This window comes from Mycteria americana, chromosome 3, assembly GCF_035582795.1.
Source record: "Mycteria americana isolate JAX WOST 10 ecotype Jacksonville Zoo and Gardens chromosome 3, USCA_MyAme_1.0, whole genome shotgun sequence".
In the NCBI taxonomy this organism is placed as follows: Eukaryota; Metazoa; Chordata; class Aves; order Ciconiiformes; family Ciconiidae; genus Mycteria; species Mycteria americana.
This window is the reverse complement of record NC_134367.1, coordinates 16,327,868-16,351,053: the sequence shown is the minus strand read 5'-3', so window position 1 is coordinate 16,351,053 and position 23,186 is coordinate 16,327,868. Positions and strand designations below refer to the sequence as shown.

Here is a 23,186-nt window from a genome sequence, read left to right as displayed (position 1 = left end):
CTCCATAGTCTCTGTAACAAATATAAACACTTTAGAAGGACTGGTTTATCGCGTGTCTAAAATTAGGTCCTTAAGAAGAACATGTTGGCTAGCTGTAACTATATGTGATTTTTGGAAGCCATGTGCTGGTCACCTGAAGGTGCTTCATCATAACTGCTGAAAGTGAAAAAAGACCACTTGAACACATTTATCATTCAAGCCGAACGGTCAGAGGAGTTGTGCCTGTGTTTTCCGTGGTCTTAAAGGTGATTATTTCATAGCTCATAATCTTAAAAAATACCACTTACTTTTTCACTTTCATTCACTATTGCATCATCAGATTATACTGGTATTTAGGCCTGGCTTTGCACGGGAAAAGTTTGGACGCTTCTTTAAAAAACGAAGCAGCTTTAAAGAAATAGCTTTAAAAAAGCTATTTAGAATAAGGATCGAGAAACAAAGAGCATAAACAATAGGTAAGCTGGATTTGGGAGATAACTAGCTATCCCGGGCACTTTTCTTTAATCTGTATAGATCTTTTAAACTAATCTCCAAGTGGCAGGCTTTGGCTACCGTGACTAGATTTCTTTCACGCACAGATAAACCCCCCAGGTTTCCAGTTTCTCCGGAAGGCTTCCACTTTCCCTTCATAACCCTGGTCTTCCCTGTGCACCTTCTGTTTTATACCTCTTGTTCTCCTCGGGCTGCTGAGATGGGCTGCGCTTTAGACCCTCCAGCCAAATAAGGCATGTCTAGCTGGGGAGATACCACGTTCGGGGGAAGCAGGGGTGAGGATGCGTGAGAGCGGAGAGGAAAAGGCAGGGGGGAAGGGTGAGGGGGCTGTATTCTTGACCTTAGGTAGCTGGTGCTGAGAGGTAGCGCATTGTGTTGAAGCGCAGGCAGACCTAGAGTTTGTGGATGGGAAGGAGGGAGCAAGGAGGAGGGAGGAGGAAGCTGGGACAGCGAGGGGGGAGGAGGAGAGAGCAGCATCTCTATCTTTCTTTGCAGACCACGCTGCTAAACGGCGAGGGGAGGCTCATGCTTCCCTAATATCCATCGCTCCCTGCTTCCAACGTGGTCACAGACAGAGCAACAAAGAGGGTCTCAGAGGTAAGGTCCTTGCAACTCGCCAAGCCGTAGCGTCTGCCAGAATAAGGAGAAGCAGCAGTAGCAATGCAGAGAAAAGATTATCAGCACCTGGGAATGCTCAGAGAGGGCAGGGGGGTAGCTGGAAGCCCAGGTCCCCTGAAGGCTGAGGGAGTGTTAGCAGCAGCAGCAGCAGCAGCAGCAGCAGCAGCAGCAGCGAGCAAAAGAACGGAGCAAGAGGGGCGCGGATCCGGTCCGAGGGGATGGGGCTGCCAGCCAGCGGTGTGCAGCGGGCACGCTGGGTCCCGGCTGCCTGTGTGGAAAGAGCAGAGGGTAGGCTGGAACTCTGGAAGCAAATGCTCCCATACCTGAAATACGTGGCTAAAGAAGGCTTAGCAAAATACATGAATGGTTTATTTACCCAAAATGTAGTTCTGGAGTGCACAAAACGATTCATTAATTTGTGCATGTCAGAAGAAAAAAAAAAAAAACAAACATAAATGAAAAGCAAAGCCAAAGTCTGCATATTGTTTCGACTTTTTTACGTGAAAGTTTGATTTTTCATTTTAGGACAATGTTTCAGTTCAGAGATGCATTTAATAGCAAGAAGGAGAAAAAAAGGCAAACCACCCAAATGTTTTTTTTTTTTTTCTTTCGAGTCAAACAAAATGGGCTGTTTGACAGTTATTCTAAGAAAATATTTGTGATACCAAAACAAAGTATGCTGTTTGACCTGAGAAATACTGTTTAATTTCATTTAGAAAAAAATAACATAATTTTGTACTGGTCTGAAATGAAATTTATAATTATGTTTGATTCATCCACTCAGCCTAATAAATCAGCAATTTGGTTAGGTGTATTTATAAAGTGAATTGTTTATCTTTAGGTGCGGATACTGGAAGCTTAGACGAAGGAGACAGGAAGTATAGCATCTATACATTGGAGAAATTGACGCTTGCTTTTTCCTTGTGCTTTGTCTCATTTACTTTACATTTTGAGGTATGAGCTACCTTGGTTTTGATCTAAAACCTCATAGACCCTTCTGAAAATTATTAACTAATAATGGCGCAGTAATGCCAGTGTTTGTTGTTAAACATGTTGAACCAACTACAAAGAAAATTAACAGTGGCTTGTATGTCTTATGAATAAGATTCTTTAGGATTTAATGGCTTTTTTTCACTATGAAACATAGAATCAGTCTCCAAAGGTGGACATTCTGGGATATTTGTGCTCAATTGGAAGTTTCTGTGTTTTCATCTCCACACTAGGTAACTAAAGTAGCTGTAGTGAGTTGATTTGGTGTGTGAGTGAGGAAGTTAGAACCACCATTCTCTGCTGCCTTGAGGAACCTGGAGATGGTGGACCTGATTTTGATTTGCCTTTTCATCAGTGTAAATTTACTGGTACATGGGATCAGCATCAGGTACTGTACTGTCTGCTTCATCATTGCCCCGTTTTTCTTATAAAAGAGAGAAGAGCCACATCACAGCAATGGGCTTTTCTTTCACCAGTTTTTACAATGATGTTAATTGCTATTTCAGAGCTTCCAGTTCTGTTATTATTTTAAACCAACAAATACCAGTCTGACTTTGGTCGCCTTATCTGGTGTGGTAGCTGTCAGCTCTAGCTTTGAAATTGACATCAGTCAGTAGAGATTGAGGGTTTTTATTAAAAAAGAAAACCCAAAATAACTTCTTTTCCTCTCAGCCTACCCCCTTGCTTACACAAGTTCTATTTTTTTAAGCTGTCTTTTGGTTTGCTGACTGCAGGAATGCCTGATATATTTTTGAAACCTCTTGTTCTGTCTTGTCCTTAATGTACAGCTGTTTAAGAAAACCTCAGATGAATTGAGGCCTCAAAAGTGATCTTTTGTTTCTTTAGAAAGACTAAACTTACTACATGCAAAATTGCCTTTTTTTTTTTTTTTGTACTTGACCACAGTTTTGATTTTCTGTGGCTTCTGCTAAAGAAATGGAATGTTGTCACTTTGGAAAGGTTTAACTGTGTTATGTGCATAAAAAACTATAACAAAACAAACCTAACACAAATCTACTACTGCAGGTAAATTTCAATTGAAGCTAACATTCTTTTCTACTTAGACAATAGTTAGCTATTGTTCTCTTAAAACAACCTTCTATGAACTGTATTGTTCTTGAAGTTTATATGGGCTGGATGCAAAGCTCCCTGAAGTCAGGAAGAGACATTCCATTGACTTCCCATGGCTTTGGATCAGGCCTGTCACGTGAGATTAGCTCCTGACAGAAGATCTTACAAGCACAGGCGCAGAACAGAATGATTTAGGGATGGAATTTCACTTATGCCATGATTGTCTTTGCTTTGTGAATATCTGTTAGGCACAATGTTTTTGAAGAAAGGCTTCATTTATTTTGTGTTGAAAATGTCTGCATTCCTTAGTATTGTGTATATATAGTTTTGCAGAGATTTTTTTCTAACACAGGTCTCAGATCTATTGTCTATTTGTGTCTATATTTGAAGACTTTGTTAAGGGAGTCAGTCTTTGGGTATGACGGTTCTGAATCTCTTAGATGAGATTTTATAGCCTCAATAATACTATGCATAATATGCACCAAGTTAAGGAAAGAGTTTTCTAATGTGAAATAGCAAGTTAAAAACAATGGTTTGAATTCTATTTTTCTTGTTAACCTAAATGAACATATTCTCTATAAGAAACTAATTGCTTCCATAGTTTCTCTGTTAAAAAACCCACTCCTGCCCCCCAAAACCCAGATGAGATTGCTCTATAAGTTGTGAAAAGCAGCAGTTTGAGATTTGCAGTTTTTCTGCATTTGAAATTTATGCAACTTACACAATGTAAAAGTAACCATGAGAAAAACAGTATAGTTTTGTATAACAAAATAAAACAGGAGCATTTTACAGCGCTCGTTATGTAAGGCCAAATTTCGATTAGGAAGTTGTAAACTTTCAAAGGTGATTCTTGTTAATAAATGAAAGCCTGTCAGACTCCTAAACACTCTAGTGATGCTGGGCATAATTATCTTTAGGGAAAAATTGCCTTTGGTTCTTATTGATTGTGGCTCTTCTAATGAATACAAAGTCTGCACAGCGAATGATAAGTGATCTGTCACTGCTTTCTTCACCCTCATACAAAATAAAGCCTTTACTCTCAGCTGAGATTAGGCACAACCATGGGTTTATTTAATGTGAAGAAAAGCTACGCGAAGGGGCATAAAAGGCTAGTGTAACTAACAACAACCAAAATCTACATACAAACATCTCTACTTACACAAAACCATGACTGCATTCGTGTATTACACACATGCACAGGGAAAGCATTGCATCTTTAACTACAGCTGAAAATTCTTTGCTTTTTTCCACTGTGGTTAATGATTCAGTCAGTCTGCAAATCTGACGTAACTTTAAAAAATTCTGTTACACAGACTGTGGCACGAGATACTGTTATTTACTGAGGAAATTTAAATGTGTCACTTATGCTCATTTTGTAGACATTTCTAGCTGCTTCTTTATAATTACACCTAAGGATTCCAAAGTACGTTAGTTTGATTTTCAGTTTGCCTTCATTTGCCATTATCCATGTGTTGGCTTTCATGCTTGAATGTTTATGTGAGGAATAAAGGGAGTCTAAGAAGTAACATAGCCAGTGGTGTATTTCTGAAGAAATAGTAAAAGAAAATTGCCATTTAGACATTGTAGATCTTAGAAAAAATTGCTGTAAAATATAAATACTGATTGAGTGTTATGAAAAAAATATCCCTTTTTCTAGCTAAACAGCATAGCAGTACTTTATGTACTTAAAACAGTCTGTAATGATGTTGGAGGCATATTTTATGTAATTATGCAGTAGATAGAAATGAAAAATTACTTGTAGAAAGTATATTAACACCACAGTCATAAAAATAGGCAGTACTGACAAAGAATTGGCATCAAAGATGTATTGATAGGTATGAGAATTCATCCTGATACTTAGCTTATTGACTCTTAACACTTTTTGTGTTGTTTTAAATGGTTGCCTGCAAAATATATCCTTGTTTTTAACCTAGCTGTCTTAGTTTTTAGAGGTCCTTAGTACGAAAGTGTGGGGCTAGGTCTTCTGTTTTTACGAGAAGGAGAAAATACATAGATGTCATCTTTTGGGGATGGGAAATTTTTATTTCCACAACATTTCTTATCCTTTTTCCAAGGATAAGCATTTATTTAAAATAAAAATAATAGTCTGATCCTGTCCTGTGGAGTTCTAGTGTCATTCTACAGTGCTTTGAAATGATAAGCTAGTTTCTAATGATTATGACTGCACTTCTATTATGATTTCATCATACGGGTCCTCATCTACAGGGTATATGTATCAACAGCTAGGGGACTTGAATGGTTACATAGACAGGTTTAAAAGCACTGGGTTTGCTTCTATCAACTAGAAGTTTAATGCATTAAAAAAGGAAAGTATAGCCTTTTCTGATTTGGAACCACATTTTCACATGTTTTCAAAATCTCTGTACTCTCCCAGTTTCTGTATGAACTAGAGATTAAAGTAGCAAAGTACAAAGTGGTCAAACCATACGCATAGAGTGGTAGATAAAACCGTAGATATCACTGGTGTAATAATTTAGGACGTTACTTGTAATAACAGTAGTGAAAATATTTTTGAACACAAGAATGATTTGGAAGTTGCTGAAAAGTTGTAAAGATTGTTTCATCCTAATTGACAGCTATCTTCATTATTTTCACCCCAGAGGTAATGAAATGGTTCGTTTATTATGTGAATGCATTTGTTTTTAAAGAAAACATTTGTGACTTGACTTACTTGACTGCAATGGAAAGGATACTCTAGTTAAGTGAGGGATCCAGTCTCAGTGGCATTTTTGTATATATGGAACTATAAATGATTTGGGCCCTAATTGTTCAAAACCCATGCATGAATATGCTGTGGAGATACACATAGACATATATATGTAAATTGGGCTCAATCATTCCTGCCATCCGTGAAAAAGTCACTTGTCACTCTCATTTGAGGAGGAAATACATCTAGATGACAGCCAGTTCAGACTTGCTAGAATATATCTGACTTTGATGAGTAGTTTTCAGTTTTATCATTTTATTCAATTAAAAATCTTCTGTCAACAAGTGTATATGTTGCTAAAAACTTCGTTGTTTCCCCCCTTGTTCTGCTATATTCCCACATTTTTTGTCATTTGTCATCTTTTGTGTAAAGAAGAGCATAGCGTTCACATCAGTGGTAATTATATGTCTGCTGTTCAGAAGGGCCTTGAAGCAAGAGAGCCTTAAAAGAAAGCAGATAAGCCAAGTCTCATCTTCTCAGTATGAGACAAATGTTTGACCCGATATCCAGCCCCCCAGCTATGATACAAGCATCTTACACACTTACAGCACAGCATTATAATATATCATCTCCTGCTTTGAAGTTCATGTGGTACTGGGAAAGCAGGAGAGGAATCTCGGTGATGTACTGTAATACTCTGCCTCACAGTGGGGTCCCCATTTGAAAGACCATTTAGAAGGAATATTTCCTAGGCAGTGGCATTAGTCCAATGCCATGTGTGTGATACATGTCCAAGCATGGTGTCCAACCATGACCAGGCCTGCTCATGCAAGAGGGTGGCTGAGCAAAAAGCAACGTAGAGTGCACATTCTGTATTTAGAAGAGCTTGCAAAGACCTGGAAAAGTCCCCTTAAATTCTGTGGAGCAAATCTGGGTGCAGAATCAGAGAGATGGTGTTTGGAAAACTCTGGTCTTCCACTGATACTGCAGTCCATTCTCTAGGGTCAAATAGGCTTCCACAATGTGAAATGAGGGTGTAGCTCCACAAGGAAAACTTGCTATAGTTTTAATATTGTTGATGGATTATTGTGGAATTTACTGTCTCATATAACCTGAGTGTATTGTAATGTGTTTCCTCTTGCCATTGAAAGGATTGTTTAGAAAGTTAATTTTATGAATTATTTGAAAATTTATTTTTGTCTAGTGATGCTTGTCTAAGTCTTGCTCAGAATGAAAAATGAAGTTGTAAGTATCCAGCTTTCAGGATAGTAAAGTCAATCTCCTTACATCCTAGGCATGAATCATAAAATCACCAAGGAAGATTATATTGTGGAGTCTGATTCGGTAAATCTTGTTTTAATTCTGACCACTGAGGAGGCTGCTGTGTGCTGTTGCTCCAGGTCAGAGAGCATGGCAATGCACAGTTACTGACAGCTTTGAACAGCTGAGTTCTGAACCACTGGCTAGATCCTTCTGACTTCTACTGAGGTTTGGTACTAGGCCTCAGAATTCATCGATAAATATTGAGTGTTGCTCTGCAGCCATATGTGGCAGCTTCAGATTACTGTGGTAGATTCCCAGACATTTATCTGTGATGTCAGGAGAAGTTCATAGCAGACTCTTTGACAGTCCATTTCTTTTTATGTAATAGTTGGGGGAGAGCCATCATACCATATACTTCCTTGCTTATGAAGCTCTTCAGAGGAAACCTGGATACAGGAAAGAAGCTATATAGTAAAGCATCTCATCTTGTTGTCTTGCTTTTGGGACGTTTGTCCTCAAAATGACAGTAAGATTCTTTATCAATGTGAAAATGAAGTTGTCCTATAATGTTACTGTATCTTGACCACCTTTGAACTGTCAGCTGTAAATTTCATAGTACTGTAACTTAGAAAAAGCAACTAGCCTTTTTTTCTCTGTGCCTGAAACAGCAATAAAATCAACAAAACCATGAAATGAGTGAAATTATAACAACTTCCATTTTTAGAGTATCTTCCATTTGCCTATGCTAGCCCACTGATGAACATTAGTACCAATATTGCTGCTAAAGTGCACATCACCCCAACTTGAACCATAGACTATTTCTTTTACAAATGGTACCTGCATAAACAAGAGTTTACAGCCTAAACAGACAACATATGTTATGGATATATGTGTAAGTTACCATGGCTTAGCTGCATGCTTGATCAGCTGCTCTGTCATAGTTACCCATGACTAAAAGCTTTTGGCTGAGAGACTTTATTAAAGAAGTAAGAGACCTTAGGTTACTTTGCACCAAGACTTCACCACAGTCTCTATCTTATAAACTGTGTTTCCAACTTCGTGCTCTACGTTTCTTTGATTCTTCTGCCATTTCCCTTCGCTTCCATCAAACCTAATCATAATCTTCTTTTCTTTTTTTTTTTAAAGCTCCCAATACTATAATATATAAGTACCTTTTGGTACAATTCTTGGGACAATTGTTGGTGGGCTGGGAGTGTGAAAGTGGGGATTTTTGAAAGGCAAGCTATTAATTTCATGTACTCCTCTACAAGCAATTTTTACACTGACAATCCTACATCTTCCAATTTAAGGGTCACATACGGAGGTTTCATACAAAAAGAAAAAGGGCTCCTGTTCAGAAAAATAATAGGAGGAACAACTAGGAAAACAGGCAGCGTTGCTGTTTTCTGGGAAGATGTACTTAGCACTGGTGGCAGAATAGAAGGGAAGTACAGTCAGCTCTCTTTTCCTTGGGATTATTAAACAGACAGTGGGTTTGCTGATGCAAAACTAGTCTTATTCATACCAGTTCAGATAGCTATGTTAATGAGGCTCTTCGGTTAATGGACCTGCTAGTCTTTAATGGACCTATCTTTGGCTCCACCACTGATCATTCTTTTTTCTGTTATGCTCCTGCCATATATTTTTATAGCTTAATTCTTGTATGTTTTGTATGATCTAGAATATTGCTTCATCGGATTAATTTTGTGCTCCCATCCATCTGTGTAATCAAACCATAACATCACTGTCCGTATGGATGCTTTTTGTATGTATGCCATATTGATCTAATGGGCTGCCTTCCCATGTGGGGAAGGCAATGACGCCATGTACTGTACATATCAAATTAGATACATGTTTTTATTTACAGTTTGGCTCATTAGTTAAAGTGCAGAGACGATAGTATTCTCCAGCTATAATACAAGTCTTCTACTGAATTTAACACTGCAATATTTTGCTAAAAAAGATGTTCTTATTAAAAAGCTAGATAATGACTTTATAATCCCTGAAAATGCAAATTCTTGGTTGTACGTATGCATTTTTAGCATGTCATTATTACTGTGCCTTAAAGGATCCCTACAATCTGAAAAAGTCAGTTTACCTTTTTCAATTCCGCATGAATTACGATATTAACATCTGTAAAATCTCAGGCAGTGGCTGTGTGTAGTCTTCTAAAGTTGTTAGTAGATGTCTTTTTGTGTGTGTGTCTTGTTTTGTTTTATGAAGTGAAGCTTCCTGACACATTCTGATGTTTAGTTTAGTTCTTTTCTTTCTGTTATGCAGCCAGCATTTTATTGCACAAGGGGAAGCCAAAGGCAGCTGAGGGATGCAACTCGGAGTACCAGTTGGTATGAAAAAGAGTGCAGCAAGCGGGGCAGGTGGCTTCGCCTCTCAGTTCATCCCCAGGTTCCAGCCCACTAATGATGTTCACTGTGTGGTGTTCTCTCTTGGGTTCTCTTTTACAGTAATTCAGTGATTTCCCTCCAAGGCAAAACTTAAGCGGGGTTCTGGAGCTAATTTACTTCAAAGGTTGCTCCCACTAGGCAATATGCATGACACAATTACTTATGACTTTCTTAATCCCACACAATTTTCTAACACTATTTAAGTAGGTCTTGTACCCTGTGTATAATGTGATGCAGCATCCCAGTTTGTGTATCACATGCTTTTAGTTCCATGCCAAAAAATGTCGCTCTGATAAAAGCTGCACTACAGCCTGTATAATAATTGAATTAAGCTGACTGGGGAAAGAGCACACACAAATAGTTATGTCAGGGCCACAGGGGCCCAAGAGAGGTCCAAAGACACTTTGGCCAAGCATCAAATGATGTGAACATGATCCTGCAGTGTGAATGCAAACGATTCTCCATCCCTTGACATAAAGGCCAGGAGTCTTTTCCTGGGCCAGATGCTTTTAGCAGTAGAGGTGTAAGGTCACACTGACTTGTCTTCACCAATCTGGATGTGAAGTAACGTTCTGGAGGATGGCAGCAAGAAAGCAAAACTTTATGGTTGGCACTATCCCCATTTTAGGGTCTGGAGCAGAAGTCTTATGAGGAGCGGCTGAGGGAGCTGGGACTGTTTAGCCTGGAGAAAAGGAGGCTGAGGGGAGACCTTATCGCTCTCTACAACTACCTGAAAGGAGGTTGTAGAGAGGTGGGGGTCCGTCTCTTCTCCCAGGTAACAAGTGATAGGACAAGAGGAAATGGCCTCAAGTTGCGCCAGGGGAGGTTTAGACTGGATATTAGGAAATTTTACTTCACCGAGAGGGTTATCAAGCATTGGAACAGGCTGCCCAGGGAAGTGGTTGAGTCGCCATCCCTGGGGGTATTTAAAGGACGTTTGGATGAGGTGCTTAGAGACATGGTGTAGTGGTGGTTTTGGCAGTGTTAGGTTTATGGTTGGACTCGATGATCTTAAAGGTCTTTTCCAACCTATATGATTCTGTGATTCTGTGATTCTGTGATTCTGTGATTTCAAATTAGCTACACTCCTTCACAGTCTTTTCACTGTTAGGTGGCATTGCTTTTGCATGTAATTTTGTTTCTTTGGCAATGTGTTCACTTTCTAAAGAAAACAGACTCTCTTGAATTCAAGCTAAATCTTACTAAGTGTGGAGTGATTCCTTTAAACTTTGCAAATGGGGTCTTAATCTACAGGGAAGGCTTCCCTGAGGTTTGTTTTTTTCACTGTGTGCTGCTGTAGATCCAGGACAAAATACTTTTTTTTTTTTTTTTTGAGGTGCATCTTTTGATATATCCAATTAGAAATTGCTTACACAATTGTGTTTGTTAGGTTATGATGTGATGAAAGTCTGGCAACTCCTAATGAAGTTGACGCAATGGAGAAAGAATAGTCTGACAAATAGCAGGACTGCAAAGGAATAATCTATTGAATCTTATATCTTCTACCTACATCAGAACTAAGTGTAGCTGCAGCCATAGAATTTGCCTACGCTCAGGGCCATGTAAAAAGCATGCACACGAAAATCTAGTGTGTTTTATTAAGGCTTTATTCACACATCCTCTTCCGACTGCAACTGGGCTGGCCGAGAAGGTTACTGCCCCCAGTACCTCATTGTGGCACTCCTGTCAGAGGCTATCGCAGGTGACGCTGCCAGCTGAGCTGCTCCCGCACGTGGTTCCTAGTCTGTTTTGCTTGAAGTGAATGGGGCTGGTGAAGAGCTATTATTTTATCCGTTTTAACTTTTTTTACTGAAGAGGGTAAGGGACTGCTCACAGGACCAACTATGCGGGTAAAACTGGCAGGGCAATAATTTCCAACGTTGCAACAGTAATGAGCCTCTATAAAAGTGATTGTAATCTTTTCAGTGGACACTGCCAGAACTGGAAGATTTGTCGAGGGCCTTATGTGCACTGACTTTACGCCACTGATTTTCTAGTCTTTTCATGTTGCTATATAGATATGACCTTAGGTTCGTCTATATGTTGCCTGTTTGGGTGTAGTTTATGTTATCCATGGTCAGGATTCAGTTAAATGAAAATATTTACAGACTTGTGGTTCAGTAAAGCTTTTTTTACCCTGGTTTAACTTTATCTGTTTTACATTCATGCTGGAGCTGCTCTGAGGGCTCTGTACTGATTCAGAGTCGAGTCCCCTGTTCTATCTAAAGACATGCAATTTATTTTTAAAATAACAAGAGTCATCACTGAGCAAAAATACTCGGGTCTGGTTTAGTTCAAAACCCACCGAAACCAATAGGATCAATTCTAACAGCCCTTGTATGGCTATCATCAGCATTCTGTCTGAGAAATTTCTGAATTCTAAAAATTAAAAAAACCTCTCTTTTTTCCCTCTTTTCTACTATTTGCTTGTATGTGCCTTATTTTTTATGGTGGTAAATTAATATAGAGGAGAATCTTGGGAATTCTAATCACACTCCATTCCTTTTGTGAATTCAGTTTCGCTCTTTTCCGATAGACATCTACGTTAAAGTAAATAAACATTGGCTGAGCTGAGTAGATAATATTAGGTGATTTAGAACTGGCTTTAAAACAAGCATTATAAATCCTAATGTTTGCATTATAAATTACGAATAGTTTTATTTTTAAAATGTTGGCATGTATGCTTTCTTTATCTGTTGCGTCATCACTGATACGTCATTGACTTATAAATTAGGAGGAATATTGTCAGTGTACAAAAAAATTGCATCAATGCCAGTTTGAAAAAAAAATATTGAACAGTATTGTATTGAACAGTAAGTTTGTCTTGTTAGAGTTATTATTTACATATGTGATTTCATTTACATATCTAGAGTGGGTTTTCAGCAGGACTTCCCTTAATAATGAAGGGGAGAATGGTGCTTCTCTAGGTGTTTTCCTGTCTGAGCTTGTGCAGAAAATGTTGTTTACATGCTGCAGGGAATGTATTGTGTTGTTAATGATGTTAGGGGACTCCCAGTGTCTTGGCTAGATGTGTATTATTTCTATTTGACCATTTTGTTCAATTTTAATCCCTCAGAAAGTGGGAAAATGAAACTGCTTGATTAAAAGTACCCATGGTCATCTCTGATAGTTTTGTGGAAAATGTTTTCTCTAAATATTCTGGAAGACAATGGGAAAAGGATCCAATTATCAATCACACCATGTGTAGGGAGGAAAAGATTTCGAAAACCGTTAAAATTACATTTCTTTTTAAAATATGAACAAATGTACAGAAATTGATATCAGTCCTTAAACAACAGCATGCACACCATTTAAAATGTGTACATTTATTGAGTGACATTACATTAGCAAGCTCATACATCTGCATGTTAAAACTGGAATTCTGTATGACACTGACTAGGTAGAAATACTGTGGAAATACGTGGGTACATGTGCACGACGCAGAGTCATCAAGAAGCTTTAGACACAGAGTCATTTGTGAAAGAAAGTAGATGTTTAAGAATGGTTTCAAAACCAGAAAACTGAAAGTTTTTTCTCATTGACACTTTTCCTTCCGCTCTTTTTGTAAAATCTTCCTAGTGTTCCCACTGGTACATTAGGACACAAAGCAATTATGAAAAGCAAAAGAAATCCTTAGTTTATTGGCTAAATTTGGAAAGAATTTTTGACATGGCTGACCATCCTTCAAATAAGATCTTTGTGTCAGAGTGCAGAGGTCAGGGTATAGAAGCCTTGGGATATCAAAAGGTGGTGAGAAGAATGGCTGGGATTTCCAGCAGCCTAAGAGTGCTCTTTTGTCTCTAGTGGTCAGTTGTCGAGGACGATGCCTGTGGACATCAAAGAAATGTCTAAACAGTGTTATCTAGGCCTGTCCTTTGCCCCCTGCCATGTAATGGGCCTCTTTTCAGGAAAACATTGGGAAAGCCGAGAAAGCGAGTTGTCCTATGCCAGTGCTATTAATTCAGCAAGAAAGCAGATCAATAACATTTGCACTAACCAGTAAAACAATCTGTTAGTTTCTAAAAATGCAGATTAGTCAAGCCTGTAAATTATACATTGCACATCCAAGAATCAACTTTAATGTTTTTTCATAATGTATATGTTATGAGACCTTACTTTCTAAAAAATTCCTTTTCTGCCTGCTTTGACATATTATGGAGAACTGTTCTGAGAAAAAAACCAAAACAAAATCCCCACCTTTCTTTAACACTTGCAAAGAAGTTTGGGGTTTTTTTAATGCAATTCATGCTTAAAACATTGACTTTCATGTCTGGAAGACTTATGCCATCATTTTCAAGATGCATTGCTTTCCTCATCAACAAATAAAAGTTACGGTATCAAAACAAAGCCGGTACCCAATGTATTTCAGCTCCTGTATTGCCTATTCGCCCTGTTCGTACACTGGTGAAGGAATAACAGTTACTAGCTGTTTTGTTGCGCTAAATGCAATTAAAAAAATCTATTCTGAAAATGTCATGAGAAAAGAAGTCTATTATGAGTATTTTCTACCGTTGCCCATGTGCAAAAGCAAAACATATTGTTTGCTCTTTGTCATTTTGGATTTCTTTTTAGAGATCAGAGTTCTTTAAATCCCCAGTTTTGCGAAGAGATATTGCAAGTTTTAGTGGTGAACAACCAGGGTAATAGCCCGGGGCCCCAGCCATGCGAGAGCTCATTAAGCCCAAGATAGGTAGCGACAGAGAGGAAGTCAGACTAGGAACGGGCCTTTGCTTGTGATTCCTGTGAGTCTAACTCTGGGATTTTTGTTGATTCAGAACCAATGGTAGTGCCTATGTCAGTATGCAATACCGCTGTCATTCTTGAACTACGTAGACATAAGGTGAAAAACATTCTTTGCAGGATTGAGGGCTAAGTAGCATTTCTGGCTGTGGATCAGTCTCTAGGAATATTTAATAAAACCAGCTTTTAGGATTCATTGCTGTGCAGGTTTGGCTAAGAGTATATTATTAATTAGAATATACTTGAAATCTTTACTAAATGAGGCCACATGAATATACATAATTGCATTATTGCCATAAGAAAACTATGTGAATTCAATATCAGATATGTAAGCCAAATGGTAACGTAACTATTAAAAATAAAACGAACCTGTGGTTGAATCAATGACGCTTTCTTAAGAGGAGGAAATTGGAGCTGGGATTTGTCAGTACATAGTTATGTGACATCTTTAAATATAGCTAAAAATGTAAGTGCAATGGGTTTTCAAAAGTCTGAAATTAAACTGTTTAAGGAGAATGTGTTTCTCCACCATATTTCATTATGTCGTAATTTAGGACTGAAGATAAAACTTTGATATAAACGTATGAGTTAACTTTAACTAGAAGAACATGTATAATATTATCACTGTTCCTGCACTAAACAATAACAAGTAACAGATGTGCTGGGGTAATTGTTATTTATTTGGATGGATATTGCACTTGAAAACTGGTATTTTGAGCTGCTAGGTGACTTGCCATTACTTACCTTCCTATATCCTCATCTAGTAAAGATCAAGAGCTACAGATTTGGTAGCATGCCTGCGTGACCCCAGAGAGGCTAGGTGATTGTATTCGTGTTCATTGCTACACTGAGAGTCCAAAGTAAATGCTTCTCACTTTCAGAATATGGATAGTGAACATTGATACTACAGCTTGTGTATTCTATAGTTAATATAGTTTATAGTATATAATATCATATTACTTTTAAAAAAAACATGGAGAACAAAGTATTGCACCTCCTATAACGTTTTATCCTTTTTCTTACTACCCCTGCACTGTTTTTCTTGTCATAGTTGTATCCTGGTTTTGAAAACATCTCTGTCCCTAGCTTTACGCAAGAGAACAGTTCCAGTGAGTGAAGAAGGACAAACTCCACACAAAAGAGGAGTGTTTACAGAAGTGAGATCTTGATCCTGTAGTTAAATTCTGATCCTATGGCTAAGTGGATTAATTTAAATTTTTATCAGAAGTGATACATGTCTACAGTATCATATTTCAGCAGTGGCTTAGATAATAGACTTAGCTAATGAATAGGTCACTGCTGTTTGCCACAGAAGGCATATTCTGTTATGTCACAAATGCATAATTTCAAATAAGGATAAGACGACAGAAGTCAAGGAAACAAGGGAAAAATGTAATTTTTCTCATAAAGATTTCCAGACCACCTTTGAGGTTTACAGAATTGCCTCTTTATTTCTCTCTACTGGACACTCATGCAGAACTTTCTGCTATATGAATTTATGAACACTCTTTCTTTCCTCACCACCATTAAACATTTATTTCAAAGAATGGATTTGCTATATAATACTCCTGATGACTATGGCCATCATCACTTAGGCAGTTGCTGCTGCTAGCCACTCATTCCCACAACAGTTGCATGGCTGCATAGGTGGCATAGGCATTCATGTGGCTATATGGTGGAATAATTTAAGGGGCTGATCTGGCCGAAAATCAACTTAGAAAAAGAAGCAATAGATAATTTTTTCAGCTAGGTCATGCTCTAATCCTGCATAACATGTCCATGTATGAATACCTGTGTCCAAAAAAAATAAGAGGCACAAATGTGTAGCTTGGGTCAGCCCAGAAAGGAGAGGTACTCACTGCACAAACTGGAAAAACTACTGAAAAAATTACTCAGATCCTGTGCTAGGGGAAAATGGATTCCCCCTTCTGACACCTACTTGTACATGTTCACAAATGTTCACATCTGAAGTAAGAAGTGCAAATTTGACATTCGTAGAAGCACAGAAATTGCCTTTTCCAAATTCAGATGGGCTGGCCTGTCTCTCTGATATTTCTGTGTATCTGCTGTAGATCACCTGTTTGTCAAAATGGTTTTAAATAATCCATTTTTAAGTACTGGCCTTCATTCTATATCATTCAGTCTAGAGAAGCCTAATTAGAATTACAAGAGCTGCTGGAAAAGTCATTATAACTTTTGTAAAGGGAAGTCAGACATTGTAGATTTCCATCCCTAATTGTAGGGTAGAATTAATGACCTAGTAATTATATGATAGTGTCTAGCATTATAAAAAAAATGAAAAGTAATATATATGGCAACTAAATATCCATGCATAGTAATGTGATCTGAATTAACTGTTCTCCCTCAGGGGACAGGTTTTAAAGTTGTTAGGCCAAAACTCAGTGGCAGTTAGGCAAGTGAAAAATCAATAATTATTAAGAGGAGAATAAAGGAAAAAAAGGAAAACAGTATTTTGCCACTTTATTAATCTGCTGTCTACCCATATCTTGAATAATGTGTGCAGTTCTGGTCTTGGAGTCGAGTAGAGCCAGAGGAGTCCCAGAATGGAGACAAGGATGACTGGAGGTACGGAGGAGTTTCCTTAGGGAAGACTGGATGGGCAAGAGTTCTTCAGCTTTGGGAAGCACAGGAAGAGGGGATAGAAGTTCTAGGAGGTCTAGAAGGTAACAAAAGATAAGAAATTGTACTGGACATACTTATTCACTGTTTGTCCTAATAAAAGAATTAGAGGAAGCACTGGAATTATTGTGCAACAAATCTAAAATGAAGAAATGGGTTGCTTTTATTTCTTCTCTCCTGTTTTTTATGTTTGACTTCCCATGCTTCTCCATAGCACTTTTCTTATGCATATGCTCATTTTCATCATGAGAGAATGGTTTAAATCTCACTTCTGAACTATGTCACATATAAAAAATGGGTGCAATTAGATGAAATAGTTAAGCTTGAATTTTACAATAATTTCTGAAAAAGCGGTCTCCTATGGTGTTCAGCAAGTTTTTGATATAAGTCTTTCCGAGGCGAGTTTTGATTGTGGGTAACTAGAGATATTTTGATGTTTGAGATCTTAAATTCTGTCCCAAATTTATCAGAAAGAATGAGATGGGAAACCTCTTACATACCATGGGAGAGTGCACAGGAATTTGAGTAAACTGAAAAAAAGTGAAAAGTAAGTGCTGTTGGATAATACAGGTTTCATGCTCAGAGAAGTTGCAACCTAAGTTCAGATGAAATTCTGCAGCAAACTGTATCAGCTCCCCTGCAAAAAAGAGGTACTTTAATTGCTATATTTTTAAATGAGCCTTGTTATTTCTTAGCTGGTTAGATGCTTGAAATAATTTTAAGTTAAAATGAAATTAAAATAACTCTCTTACTATGCCAGGAAAAACGTAAAAGCAGGCTTAATGTATTTTAGTGAGAGAAACTTCTCAGGCCATTTTGTCATCATGTGGCTTTTTATTCTTTTTAATTTATGCTGCATCTCCTGTCAAGTCGGACGTGCCTCAAAAAATGAAGAGCTAGAGTCAGTTCTCAGAATGATGGGACAGAGTAATAGAGATGAAGTAAAAGCACTTTAAAATATGCAAACTAATAAGAATACACATGAAAAACGTGAACTTGTTTGTGAGGAGAATGGGAGCAGCCTGAAGAAATTTGCTGCTGAGTGGTCTGAGCACCCTCCATGGTGTTGTGCATAACCAAAGGCATGGACTGAAGACAAGACTTAAATCACTGTTTGGTCAATCCACCCACAGAAAATCAGGAGCTGATGTAGAAGCTTTACTAATATAAAGATGGCAGATACCCAACTTGCTCCTGTATTTACTTAGTCTATGTATTTTAAAGGTAAAGAAAATGATGTCTCCTCTCCTGGTTGCATGGGTATATGTGCAGCTGCAATACAACCAGTATAGTGCCTCTGGGTCTGCAACAGAGTCTCAACATGCACCTTTCTTAATCTTTCATTACAATGATACTTTTAAAGCCTAATGGTGTGTAAGTGGCAGTATTAGCTGTTTCACTGCTGAATATTTCAGTTCTTGGAAAGGAGAAGTAGGCGGAAGTGGAGTGTTCATGCCATTTTCAGGAAGGGCATTTAGAAAGAACAGTTTTAAAAAGACAGTGAATAGAAAAGAAATCAGAGAAAGTAGAACGAAGAAGGAAAAACTGTGACCAGGATGCACACGAACTTGAAGGCAGAGTCTGCAGTACTAAATGAAATGGCTTGTGGTGAGCCTGAGCACTGGCACTTCTGAGTAGAGGGGTTCCTGGTACAGTTTTGGCCTATGGCAGTTAATGGGCTTCCAGAGAGTGCCTGGGCTGCAACGCACGCACCAGGCACTGTTCCCAGTGTGCATGGACCCCACATACTCTGCCAGCAGGCTTTTTCCCACTGAAACATTTTTGCAGCCCTTCAGTTTCCTGTTGTGAAAGCATCACTGTGATGACTTGCAACACAGCACTGGCATTGATTAAAATTCTGTCTCGAACCACACATAATGGTTATGTCCACAAAGCCATAGGGCACTACACGTAGCCAAGCAAGGTAGCATGGGCATGCCACAGAATGGTCTGTGGTCTGGTTTTATGTAGCAGTATAGACATAGCAAAGGAACGACATTCCCTGTTTGGATGTAGCTGACAAATGGATGGGGTTGCTGTGAAACTGCGACCTCACGTGACTGGGAGTGCCTGCCTTACTGAGTAGCGCTAATGACGGGGGCTTCATCTGTATGGATCTTCCAATAATCTCATTTCTACAGAGTCTACCAGTAAGCACTGTTGAATGTGACATATAGAGAAAAAGTGACTACTAGGAATAACTAAAAGTTATATTACTGCGTAAGAGGCATATTTTGTCTTTGCCTTTTGTGCAAAATTCTTGTGAGGTCATGAAAGTAGAGTAATGAATGTCAACTGATGAAGGAAACTACTGCATAAACAAGTGTCATGTTTTGCATTGATGACTGAGCCTCAGCCTCAGGACACATAAGACTCTGTGTGTGTCTGTGTCTATGTGTTGATATGTGTCTATGTACAGGTAGTACCTACCCACCTGATTTATTTTTATCCATCACTGAGATATAGCTATTGCGTAGAAAGAGCTTCTTAATAGCACACTAGGACAGTCTTGTCTAAAAAAATTGAGAAGGTGATAAGCAGAATTTATTCGAAGGAAGCAAAGCTTCAAAATGGCTTATAAAGTAAAAACCTATTCAATAAGAAAAACTTTTATAAAGCTCTAGTTTGGTAAAGAATAAGCACCTTAATAGTAAGATGCTATTCATGTAGTATATAGACTGTTAATTGAATGCAGAAGATGGTGAGGAAAAGATAATAATATACTATTTCTAAGCCCATAATGTCAAGCACTGAAAGAAGTTACCAGTCAGAGTGTTAGAAGAAAAGGAAGGACTTTGCTAACAGAGTTCTAGTACAGGTAGGGTTTGCAATTGTGTGAACCAGTTGTTCCTTCCTTTTCTTCTTCACAGCTTTTGGCACAGGAGACAATGAAGAAAAGTAATATTTCTAGCTGAAAGTGACCTGGGCCCCTTGGGCTTGACTCATACTCTTCTTTAGCCAGAGATCATGTTCCTGAGTCTTAGACAGCTTGTAGACGAGCAAGAGTTATAATGATTATTCCTCAGTACTTGTGGAGATGTTTCCCTATATATGATAAATTCTTTAGAATTCTTCATATATGGTTCATCCTGTATTTAGTCATGGAGCTACTGTTTGGGTACCTTTAATATAATGCTTTTCTTTATTCTTCAAAAGTTAAGTTGTAATGCAGTGCTGTTTCCTGAAAGTTGTGTAATAGTGTTTACAAAATAGGCAGTACTTTGGGATCCAAGGCATTTCCAAGAAACTACATTTTCAGTAAGTAGAATTATCTGTATTTTTCAGTGAGAAACTATATATAGGTTTAGAAAACAAAAGTTGAGATCATAACATTAATGTATTAGGATGTGTTTTAACAAATTAGGATAATTTTAAGCCTCCCAAAATCAGAGATATGAAACGAAGTAGTGGGACCAAGGTGCCCTGTGGTGGGCAGGTGAAGCGACCTGCTTGGAATCAAAGAAAGTTGTCATTTTCAAAGTTGGAATTAGAAGTCTAAACTTGTTGCCTGCTGAACATTTCTGAATGCATCTTCCTCATGCTTTCAAATTATACTGTAAAGCTAAGATATATTTTTCTGAAAGAACCTTTATCAAATGTCTAGGAAAAAACCTGTCCTTTATAAGAAATGCTTACTCCTATTGAACAAGAGAGATGTGTGTGTAAAATACACTGGATGTATAATTACGGGGAAAGTGGATGCTGGCAGATGTGAGAGAGCCACCCCTTTAAGCAAAGAATTTTCCTCTTATACAAATTACAGGATAAATGGATGCTGGCAGACGTGGAAGAGTCAGCCCTTTAAGGCAAGAATTTTGCTGTTACATAAAAGCTTGTTCCTAACATGTCAATCGGTACAATATGTCCAGTTGTGGTGTTTCAGACATACCATTTTGTACTGTTCATGCTGTCTGTTTAGAGCGCTAGTCCATTCTTTCATCTAGCCACATGAACTCTGTTATTTTAAATCTTTCCTGATCGTGAGAGATTGTTCTCTGCTGCAGGGACAATGTACAATGGGTAATACTCAGATGTGAGAGCAATGCCCAGCTTTTTTTAAAAACATGAGGCACTATCAACCAACTGAAATAACGGCATTAAAAAGAATATAAATGAGAGAGTGTCCCAATTTTTATACTTGAAGATACAGTGAACTATATGTCCTTATGCACCCTTGATGTGCCAGTCATGATTTTGTAGACTTCTAGCATATGCCTCCAAGTCACCTCTTTTCTATTCTGAAGAATCCCAGCCAACTAGATAGACGTGAAGCTTGTTAATCCTTTTGGTCTTCCTTCTTTTCTTTCTTTGAACCTTTTCAAGTTCTACTATGCCTTTTTTGACACAGTGGACCCAAAGCGCACACAGTGCGCTCCAGTGTAAGCAGATTATGGATTTATCCAGTGGCAGAATCATGTTTTGTGTTTTACTCTTGGCTCCTTTCTGGTTAATTCTTAAAATCTGATTTGCTTTTTTACTTGCTATTGAAAACAAAAAAAATTTCAAACGTTAGAAGTTACTAAGAAAGTCACTTAATACACTGCTGAGGTTGCTTTTCTCAACCAAGACACTGAAGTTCTAGGCCACTTTTTACTATAGGAGTATAAAATAATTTCAGGTACAAAGAAATAATTCTTAATAGCCATTTTCTTTGATCACTATAATTACAAATATAAACACCATAATCATTAGGATTATACAGCAATACACGACACAGAGAGAGAGAATGTGATTGTCATTATGTAGTATATAATTGCCATTGTGCTGTCTTAAGATTTTTATGGTAAAAAAAAAATTACTACTTGTAATTTGTATCCCTTTTTGTATAGATCTGTTGCTCTGGATTGACTCTCCTACTAATACTTTTTGTGTGTGTGTCATATAACATGCAATAATGATTTCAAACCAGAGCAAGACAAAATGTCAAACAGGGCAAAAATGTCATAACAACAGTGTTCTTTTTCTCCAGCTTCTTTTCTGTAGTATGAGGTGTTGAAAAACGATAAAGATTTTAACACTTCTTTCAGCATAACGTCAGAAATCACACATCTGTCAAATTAAGTTCTAGTTTTGTTCAAGAATTTATTATCATCCTGGCAGACTCAAGTCCAGAATTGCTTTTTGATAAATTCTGAGGATAGAAGAGCAAACATTATAATCATGTCATTTTATAATTAATGCTTGCTTTTTAAAATTTTTACTTTTTTTTCCAAAAGTCAACAGCCTCCTTGAGTTGCTATGCTATTTCAGCACCAAATTTTGAATTTGCAGAATGTTAAGCTAAAATAGATTTTATAGGACCTTTGCCTTTGCAGTTTGGCACTCAGTATTCTGCTAAAAGCTAAGTTTTGAGGCCTTGGAAACTGCAGTAAAATTTATTTGGTAATAACATAATGAAAGTATTTTCACATTGTTTGTGCTGTGTTCACAGCTGATAATTTTTATGTACTCAGTTGAAAAGCACAATGACGTTAATATATGAGAAAACAATGCAAAAATCATTCCTTTGTATTTTTTGCTTGGGGTCAATTGATAGACTAAACTTGTTTAAATGGCGGTGCTGTTTTGAATTAGGTATAATAAAACTTACTGTAATTATCAATTGATTCTCAAGAACAGAATGTGAGAAAAAGGATCCAAAGTTTGCAAAATAGTATCCATAGCTCCTCCAAATAACTGCCTCTCTTTTTTATGTAATGAAAAAACAAAGGCAGCTGGATTTCTAGTCTGCTAATACTATTTTATGCTATTTGCAAATACTAGACCTGTTTTGATTTTTTTTTTTTTTTAAATGCTAGAAAAATCCCTAGGTACAAGCAACTGCACTGTCAGCTACAGAACTTTCCTGGGAAATGAAGTAGGTACCGTAAAACTGGTTCATGCAATGTGAAATTTAAAATAAATATGGAATCCTTTATACTTGTCTTCTGGTTCTTCCATTTTTAGCAAATAGTTACGTAAAATTGTCCATATCTGTCCTATCTGCTCTTGTCATATCTCTAGGGAAAGAGAAGAAGATATTTCAGCAGGGCTGGAGGAGGCATGTTGAGCTGAGTTCTGCTTAGCCTTTGTTTTTACTATTATTAGCACCAACAGCTGGGTCTCCACCTGCTAGAAGTTACTCTGCGGAAGAGTTTTGAGTAAGCCATTTTCACAACCTTTCTGAACTGACATGTAAAGATCCTTGCTTTTGGGCTTGATCCTGGTGGGTGCTATTCTGCTGTGCATTTACAGGCCTTACCAAAAGGCAGCTAGCATTAGGATTGTTCACAAGCAGCCCTACAGATCGTGGACGTAGAGGG

At 37.8% G+C, this 23,186-nt stretch overlaps 1 protein-coding gene across 11 annotated transcripts in view; it reads left to right on the top strand.

Annotated features, from left to right (window-relative positions):
* Positions 1-437: 437 nt before the first annotated feature.
* Positions 438-23,186, top strand: part of GREB1 (growth regulating estrogen receptor binding 1) — a 102,732-nt gene continuing 79,983 nt past the window's right edge. For 6 of the 11 annotated variants that reach the window (XM_075497937.1, XM_075497941.1, XM_075497940.1 and 3 more), the window contains exons 1-2: positions 868-1,089; positions 1,952-2,064. The gene's annotated coding sequence lies outside the window, so the exon portion shown is untranslated. Of the gene's footprint in view, positions 456-866; positions 1,090-1,951; positions 2,065-22,910; positions 23,025-23,186 lie in introns of those variants that run through there. The other 5 variants (XM_075497943.1, XM_075497944.1, XM_075497933.1 and 2 more) reach the window with 4 other exon arrangements.